The sequence below is a fragment of the Hylobates moloch genome, unplaced genomic scaffold (genome assembly GCF_009828535.3).
Source record: "Hylobates moloch isolate HMO894 unplaced genomic scaffold, HMol_V3 SCAFFOLD_191, whole genome shotgun sequence".
Lineage (NCBI taxonomy): Eukaryota > Metazoa > Chordata > Mammalia > Primates > Hylobatidae > Hylobates > Hylobates moloch.
The window spans coordinates 22,230-30,814 of record NW_026652466.1 but is presented as its reverse complement, the minus strand read 5'-3'; positions in this window follow the sequence as shown (position 1 = coordinate 30,814).

Below are 8,585 nucleotides of genomic sequence, written 5' to 3'. Positions count from 1 at the left end.
TTCTTTTTCTTTTCTTTTTTTTTTTTTTTTTTTTGAGAAGGAGTCTCGCTGTGTCTCCCAGGCTGGAGTGCAGTGGCACAATCTCGGCTCACTGCAAGCTCCGCCTCCCGGGTTCACGCCATTCTCCTGCCTCAGCCTCCCGAGTAGCTGGGACTACAGGCACCTGCCACCACGCCCGGCTAATTTTTTTGTATTTTTTTTTTAGTAGAGACGGGGTTTCACCGTGTTAGCCAGGATGGTCTCGATCTCCTGACCTTGTGATCCGCCTGCCTGGGCCTCCCAAAGTACTGGGATTACAGGCGTGAGCCCACCGCGCCTGGCCAAGGACAGTTTTCAAACGTGCAGCAAAGTTGAGGGAATTGTACAAGGAACACCTTGTGCACCTCCTAGGTTCTCCCACTAGCACTTTGCTACATTGCTTTCTAACATTTCTACCCACCTGGCCACCAGCTCAGGATTTATTCATTTATCTATTTATTTTGAGACAGAGTTTTTCTCTTGTTGCCCCGACTGGGGTGCAATGGCGCGATCTTGGCTCACCGCAACCTCCACCTCCTGGGTTCAAGTGATTCTTCTGCCTCAGCCTCCCAAATAGCTGGGATTACAGGCATGCGCCACCACACCCGGCTAATTTTTGTGTTTTTAGTAGAGACGGGATTTCTCCATATTGGTCAGGCTGGCCTCAAACTCCCGACCTCAAGTGATCCACCTGCCTCTGCCTCCCAAAGTGCTGGGACTACAGGTGTGAGCCACTGCGCCCGGCCGATTTTTTTTTTTTTTTTTTTTTTAGATGAAGTCTCACTCTGTCACCCAACCTGGAGTGCAGTGGCACGATCTTGGCTCACTGCAGCCTCCACCTCCTGGGTTCAAGCGATTCTCCTGCCTCAGCCACCTGAGTAGCTGGGATTACCAGTGAGCACCTGGTTAATTTTTGTTTTTTTAGTACAGATGGGGTTTCACCATGTTGGCCAGGCGTGAGCCACTGTGCCCAGACCAGTTCAGGATTTTTTAGGCATTTCCGAGTAAATGCATGTATCAGTTCATCAAAAAACTTAAGCAATGCATATATCATTAGCGAAAGCTTCTTTTAAAAAAAAATCCAAGATGTTAACACTTCATTGGCTTAAGTTCTGTAGAGGTAGCACAAAACAGAGAAAAATAGAGAACTGAAGGATGAGATTGGAATCAGATCCTAAATTTGCCACCTCCTAGCTGTTCACACCTTGACTAAGGCTTTACCATCTTAAAGCCTTAATAAATTGATAAGATGTAAGAAATGTGGGCCAGGCACAGTGGCTCACACCTGTAACCCTAGCATGTTGAGGGGCCGAGGCGGGACGATTGCTTTAGCCCAAGGGTTCAAGACCAGCCTGGCCAAAAGGGCAAGACTCTGATTCAAGGAAAAAAAAAAAAATCCTGAAAGAAATGTGAAAACTTTCAGAACTTCCTAGGAAATAAATATCTGCTAAGTTCTTCTTGGATTTAATATTATTACTATTTTTTATATGTCAGTGCACTTTGAAAAGGAATGAAGTTTAGGTTTTCTTCTTTTAAAATTTAAGGCAATGGGGCCGGGTGTGGTGGCTCACACCTGTAATCCCAGCACTTTGGGGAGGCTGAGGCAGGCAGATCACCTGAGGTCAGGAGTTCGAGAGCAGCCTGGACAACATGGTGAAACCCGGTCTCTACCAAAAATACAAAAACTAGCCAGGCATGATGGCAGGCACCTGTAATCCCAGCTACTCAGGAGGCTGAGACAGGAGAATTGCTTGAACCCAGCAGGCAGAGGTTGCAGGAAGCCAGGATTGTGCCACAGCACTCCAGCCTGGGCGACAGAGTAAGACTCCATCTCAAAAAAATAAAAAATTAAATTAAGGCAATGATTTGCATTCCTTTGCACTCAAAATTCACATTCAGGAAAATCTGGAATGAGGTAGAAATACAAGCAGATCTATTTATTTAAAGAGGCGGGCTATAGCCGGGCATGGTGGCGGGCACCTGTAGTCCCAGCTACTTAGGAGGCTGAGGCAGGAGAATGGTGTGAACCCGGGAGGCGGAGCTTGCAGTGAGCTGAGATAGCGCCACTGCACTCCAGCCTAAGCGACAGAGCGAGACTCCGCCTCAAAAATTAATTTTTTTAAAAATAATAATAATAAAAAAATAAAGAGGCGGGCTGGGCGCGGTGGCTCACGCCTGTAATCCCAGCACTTTAGGAGGCCGAGGTGGGTGGATCACGAGGTCAGGAGATCGAGACCATCCTGGTTAACATGGTGAAACCCCATCTCTACTAAAAATACAAAAAGGAGCCGGGTGTGGTGGCGGGCGCCTGTAGTCCCAGCTACTGAGGCAGGAGAGTGGTGTGAACCCGGGAGGCAGAGCTTGCAGTGAGCTGAGATAGCGCCACTGCACTCCAGCCTGGGCGACAAGGCAAGACTCCATCTCAAAAATAAATAAATAAATAATAAAGAGGCATGTTGGCTTGGGCATGGTGGCTTATACCTGTAATCTTAGCACTTTGGGAGGCTGAGGCAGGAGAATCGCTTGAGCCCAGGAGCTTGAGACCACCCTGGACAATATAGTGAGACCCCATCTGTACAAAAAAGAAAACAAACAAAGGCACAGACTTTGCACTGTATCAATATAAAAGTTGACATCAGGATGATTTCAGCAGCAAGTAAAAAAATACAGAAACTCAAAATGGCTTAAACAATAAAGAAGAATTATTGGCCCCCAAAGTAAAAATGGAATCAGTGTGGTCTTCAAATAGTTTTCTGCGTGTGGTAAAATATACATAAAATAATATTATTTTAACCATTTAGAAGTATACAATTTAGTAGCATTAAATATATTCACAATGGGCCAGGCGCGGTGGCTCACGCCTATAATCCCACGACTTTGGAAGGCCGAGGCAGGCGGATCACCTGAGGTCGGGAGTTCAAGACCAGCCTGACCAAAATGGAGAAACCCCGTCTCTACTAAAAATACAAGATTAGCCGAGCGTGGTGGTGCATGCCTGTAATCCCAGCTATTCGGGAGGCTCAGGCAGGAGAATCGCTTGAACCAGGGAGGTGGAGGTTGCAGTGAGCAACCCGCACTCCAGCCTGGGCAACAAGAGTGAAACTCTGTCTCAGAACAAAAAATATATTCACGATGTTGTATGACCATCACCACTATTTATGCCCAAAATGTTTCCATTGTTTCCAACAAAAACTACCCAGTAAATAATAACTCTGGCTGGGCATGGTGGCTCACACCTCTAATCTCAGCACTTTGGGAGTCCAAGGCAGGCGGATCTCTTGAGCCCAAGAGTTCAAGACCGGCCTGGGCAACATAGGGAAACCCTATCTCTACAAAAAGTGAGACCGGTGTGGTGGTGCACATTTGTAGTCCCAGGTACTCAGGAGGCTGAGGTGGGAGGATCACCTGAGCCTGGGAGAACAAGGCTGCAGTGAGCTTTGATCACACCAGTGCACTCCAGCCTGGGTGACAGAGTAAGCCCATCTCAAACAACAACAACAAAAAACACAGTAACTCCCCATTAAAGTTTATTTTTTAAAAGTCAAAACTACAATACTCATTTTCACACCTGTCACAACAAACAAATCTGTTATTCATTCATTGTATTCATAATGTTCACATTTTCACATTTCTCTGATAGTCTCATAAATGTCCTTTTTTTTTTGAGATGGAGTCTCGCTCTGTTGCCCAGGCTGGAGTGTAGTGGCGCGACCTCGGCTCACTGCAACCTCCGCCTCCCGGGTTCAAGCAATTCTCCTGCCTCAGCCTCCCAAGCTCCCAAGTAGCTGAGACTACCAGTGTGCGCCACCACGCCTGGCTAATTTTTGTATTTTTAGTAGAGACGGGGTTTCACCACGTTGTTAAGGCTGGCCTGGAACTCCTGACCTGGTAATTTGCCCGCCTTGGCCTCCCAACACGCTGGGATTACAGGTGTGAGCCACTGCGTCTGGCCTGTCCTTTTTTAAAAAAAAAAAAAAAAAAAAAAAAAAGGCTGGAGTGCAGTGGCACAATCTCTGCTCACTGCAACCTCTGCTTCCCAGGCTCAAGTGATCTTCTCGTCTCAGCCTCCTGAGCAGCTGCGATTACAGGCACACACTACCACACCCGGCTAATTTTAGAAAAACTTTTGTTGTTGTTGTTTTGTAGAGCTGGGATTTCATTATATTTCACAGGCTGGCCTCAAACTCTTGGGGTCAAGCAATCCTCTCACCTTGGCCTCCCAAAGTGCTGGAATATCAATGTCTTTTAAAATTGGTTTGTTCAAATCAGAATCTGAATTTTGTTTGAAATGTCTGTTAGGTTTGTAAAATCTGTAACTGTTATCCATCCTTTTATATGCCATTAATTTCTTGAATCGACTGGGTCTTTGGCCCTGTACAATTTTTCACATTCTGGATTAGGCTGACAGCATCTTTGTGGTGCTGTTCAAGATGTCCTTCTGTTCCCAGGATCTCCTGTAAACTGGGAATTAGATCAGATTCAAGCTCATTCTGGCAAGAGATCCTCCCTGGAGGTGCTGGGCCACATCTTGTTGCATCACATTGCAATAACTGATGGTCCCATGTGTAGTGACGCTTAAAATTAATGTGTCCGAGTCCTGATCCCTCTGTTAGAAACTCTGCCAACCAGCCAGGTGTGCAGTGACTCACGCCTGTAATCCCAGCAATTTGGGAGGTCGAGGCGGGAGGATCTTTTGAGCCCAGGAGTGCAAAACCAGCCCAGATTAACAAAGTGATACCCTGTCTCTACGAAAAACTAAAAAAATTAGCCAGTTATTGTGGCACACACCTGCGGTCCCAGCTACTTGGGAGGCTGAAGTGGGAGGATCGCTTGAGCCTAGGAGGCCGAGGCTGCAGTGAGCTGTGTTCATGCCACTGCACTCCAGCCTGGGCAACAGAGCAAGAACGTGCCAACCTTTCACTTGCCTTACAGAGGGATCCTTTAAAACTAGATCAGATGGTATCACTCCTGTTCATATCATAGTTAAAACAAAGGCCAAAGTTTTTGCCAGGCCAAGGCTCACCCTCACCCCAAGCCCACCTTCCCTCTACTCATGCCCCCAAATGTTCCAGCCACAAATAGGCCTCCTCACAGTTCTCCACACGCCTGCCACATGCCTGCCTCTGGGCCTTTGCACTGGCCATTCCCTCCACCTGGAATGCTGTTCCCTACAGGGCTCACTTGCTGATTTACTTCAGATCTCAATCATAGCCTGAGAGAGGCCTTCCCCCATCATCCTCTCTAAAACAGCACCCACACCTCTCACTATCCCCTGCTTTCTTTTCCTTTTTTTTTGTTTTTGTTTGTTTGTTTGTTTGTTTTTTGAGATGGAGTTTTGCTCTGTTGCCCAGGTTGGAGTGCAATGACATGATTTTGGCTCAAAGCAACCTCCTCCGACGGGGTTCAAGTAATTCTCCTGCCTCAGCCTCCCAAGTAGCTGGGATTACAGGTGTGTACCACCACACCCAGATAATTTTGGGTTTTTTTTTTTTTTTTTTTTTTTTTAGACGGAGTCTTGCTCTGTGCTCTGTCAACCAGGCTGGAGTGCAGTGGCACAATCTCGGCTCACTTCCTGCAACCTCTGCCTACTGGGTTCAAGCAATTCTCCTGCCTCAGCCTCCCAAGTAGCTGGGACTACAGGTGTGCACCACCACACCACGCTAATTTTTGCATTTTTAGTAGAGACAGGGTTTCACTATGTTGGCCAGGCTGGTCTCGAACTCGTGACCTCGTGATCCGCCCGCCTCAGCCTCCCAAAGTGCTGGGATAACAGGCGTGAGCCACAGTGCCTGACTAATTTTTGTATTTTTAGTAAAGATAGGTTTCACCATGTTGGCCAGGCTGGACTCGAGCTCCTGACCTCAGGTGATCCGCCCACCTTGGCCTCCCAAAGTGCGGGGATTATAGGCATGAGCTACTGTGCCTGGCCCCTGCTTTATTTTTCTTCACTGCACATCTTGCAACATGATAAGTATTTATGAGTGTTATTTCTCTTCCCCTTTGAATGGAAACTCCAGGAGGATGTGGACTTGTCTTGCTCATTGTAGAAGCCCCACCCCAGCACCACCTGTCCATCTTTTCTTTTCTTTTTTTTTTTTAGAGATAGGGTCTCGCTCTGTCATCCAGACTGGAATGCATTGGCGCCATCATAGCTTGCTGCAGCCTCAAACTCCTGGGCTCAAGTGATCCTCCTGCCTCAGTCTCCCCAAGTAGCCAAGACTATGTGTGCAAGCACACCTGGCTAATTAAAAAAAATTTTGGAAGACACAGGGTCTGGCTATGTTGCCAGGCTGGTCTTAAACTCCTAGCCTCAAGCAACCGTCCAACCTGGGCCTCCTAAAGTGTGGCATTATAGGTGCGACCCACTGCACCCAGCCCTGAATCTTTTTCTCATTTTGGGGGGGAGGGGGGATGGCTTCTTGCTGTCACACAGGCTGGAGTGCAGTGGCGCAATCCTGGCTCACTGCAACCTCCACCTCCCAGGTTCAAGAGCTTCTCCTGCCTCAGCCTCCCAAGTAGCTGGGACTACAGGTGCACACCACTATGCCTGGCTAATTTTTTTTTGTATTTTTAGTAGAAATGGGGTTTTAAAATGTTGGCAAGGCTAGTCTCGAACTCCTGACCTCAAATGATCCACCCACCTTGGCCTTCCAAAATGCTGGGATTACGGGTGTGACCACTAAGCCCGGCCCCCGTCTCATTTTTTAAAATGCATTTCAAAGTAAATTGCAGGCACATAGCAGGTGCTCAGCAAATAGTTCACATAGTTCATGAGTGAATGAATTCACAGGTTCAAGTAGGCCATCAACCAGCTGGGTCCACTGAGCCCTAGGGTGGGCAGGGGCCCCCCAACATATCTAAACAAGTGAGCAGATCTTTGCACATATTTGCACCCCTCAAAAATGCCACAATAGGCCGAGCGTGGTGGCTCACGCCTGTAATCCTAGCACTTTGGGAGGCCAGGGCAGGCAAATCACCTGAGGTCAGGAGTTCGAGACCAGCCTGGCCAACATGGTGAAACCCCATTTCTACTATAAATACAAAAATTAGCTAGGCATTGTGGTGGGTTCCTGCAGTCCCAGCTACTCAGGAGCCTGAGGCAGGAGAATCTCTTGTACCTGGGAGGTGGAGGTTGCAGTGAGCCGGGATTGTGCCACTGCACTCCAGCCTGGGTGACAGCGAGAGATCATCTCCCCAACCAAAACAAAAAAAAGAAAAAAAGAGATGGGGCTGGGTGCAGTGGATCACACAGTGGGTCACGCAGTGGGTCACACCTATAATCCCATACTTTAGGAGGCCCAGGTGGAATGATTGGCCAGGCTGACCTTGTGATCCACTCGCCTCGGCCTCCCAAAGTGCTGGGATTACAGGCTTGAGCCGCCACATCCCGCCCCTAAAACAGTTTTTTAAAATTAGCCAGGTGTGCTTGCACACATAGTCTTGGCTACTCGGGGAGGCTGAGGCAGGAGGATCACACAAGCCCAGGAGTTTGAGGCTTCAGCAAGCTATGATGGCACCACTGCATTCCAGTCTGGATGACAGAGCGAGATGACAGAGCAAGGAGACAGAGTGCTTGAACTGGGAAGTGGAGTTTGCAGTCTGCTAAGATACAGCCACTGCACTCCAGCCTGGGCGACAGAGTGAGACTCCGTCTCAAGAAAAAAAAAAATGCCACAATAAGGAATTGTCCCCTTTATGGCAGTCCTTTTACAGGGTGGTGAAGATGCAGCAGTTCCCAAAATATACCCAGTCCCTTCCCCCGCAGAGCCCACAGACCAGTGGGAGGAGACAGACGTGAGACACATAATCATGCCAATAAATATATAATGACAACCCAGGCAAAGTGTTGCCAAGGAAAGGGACAGCATGTTGGGAGTGAACAGTATGAGGACCTAGATTGGGCTGGGGGGGCCAGGCAGTGATGCGATGGAGAAGGGATGATAGAGTTGGGGACAAAGTGCTGCAGGAGGTTGTTTCAAGGCCTCTGAGGGGGTTCTTTGGGTGAGAAAGCGAGAGAAGCCTGGGGAGGCAAGGGGAGGGTCACAGAAACATAAGGAGTTTAGGGTTCTGCTGAAGGGTTTGGGGCAGAGGTGGGAAAGGGTTTGGTTTGAGATCGGGAAGAAGCCTTCTGACTGTTGAGTGGGAGACAGATTGGAAGGAGCAACAGAAGCCAGCAGCCCATGGCCGGGCGCAGTGGCTCACGCCTGTAATCCCAGCCCATGGGGAGACAGAGGCAGGCAGATCACGAGTTCAGGAGTTCCAGACCAGCCTGGCCAACGGGGTGAAACCCCGTCTCTACTAAAAATACAAAAATTAACCTGGCATGGTGGTGCACGCCTGTAATCCCAGCTACTCAGGAAGCTGAGGTGGGAGGATCACTTCAACCCAGGAAGTGGAGGTTGCAGTGAGCCGAGATCGAGCCACTGCACTCCAGCCTGGGCAACAAAGCGAGACTCAGTCTCAAAAAAAAAAAAAAAAAAAAACACAGCCCAGGAAGACAATGGTGAAGGGCCCTAAGTGGCCAGTGACAAGGAGCTGGGAGCTTGCCCTGAGGGCAGCAGGAGGTC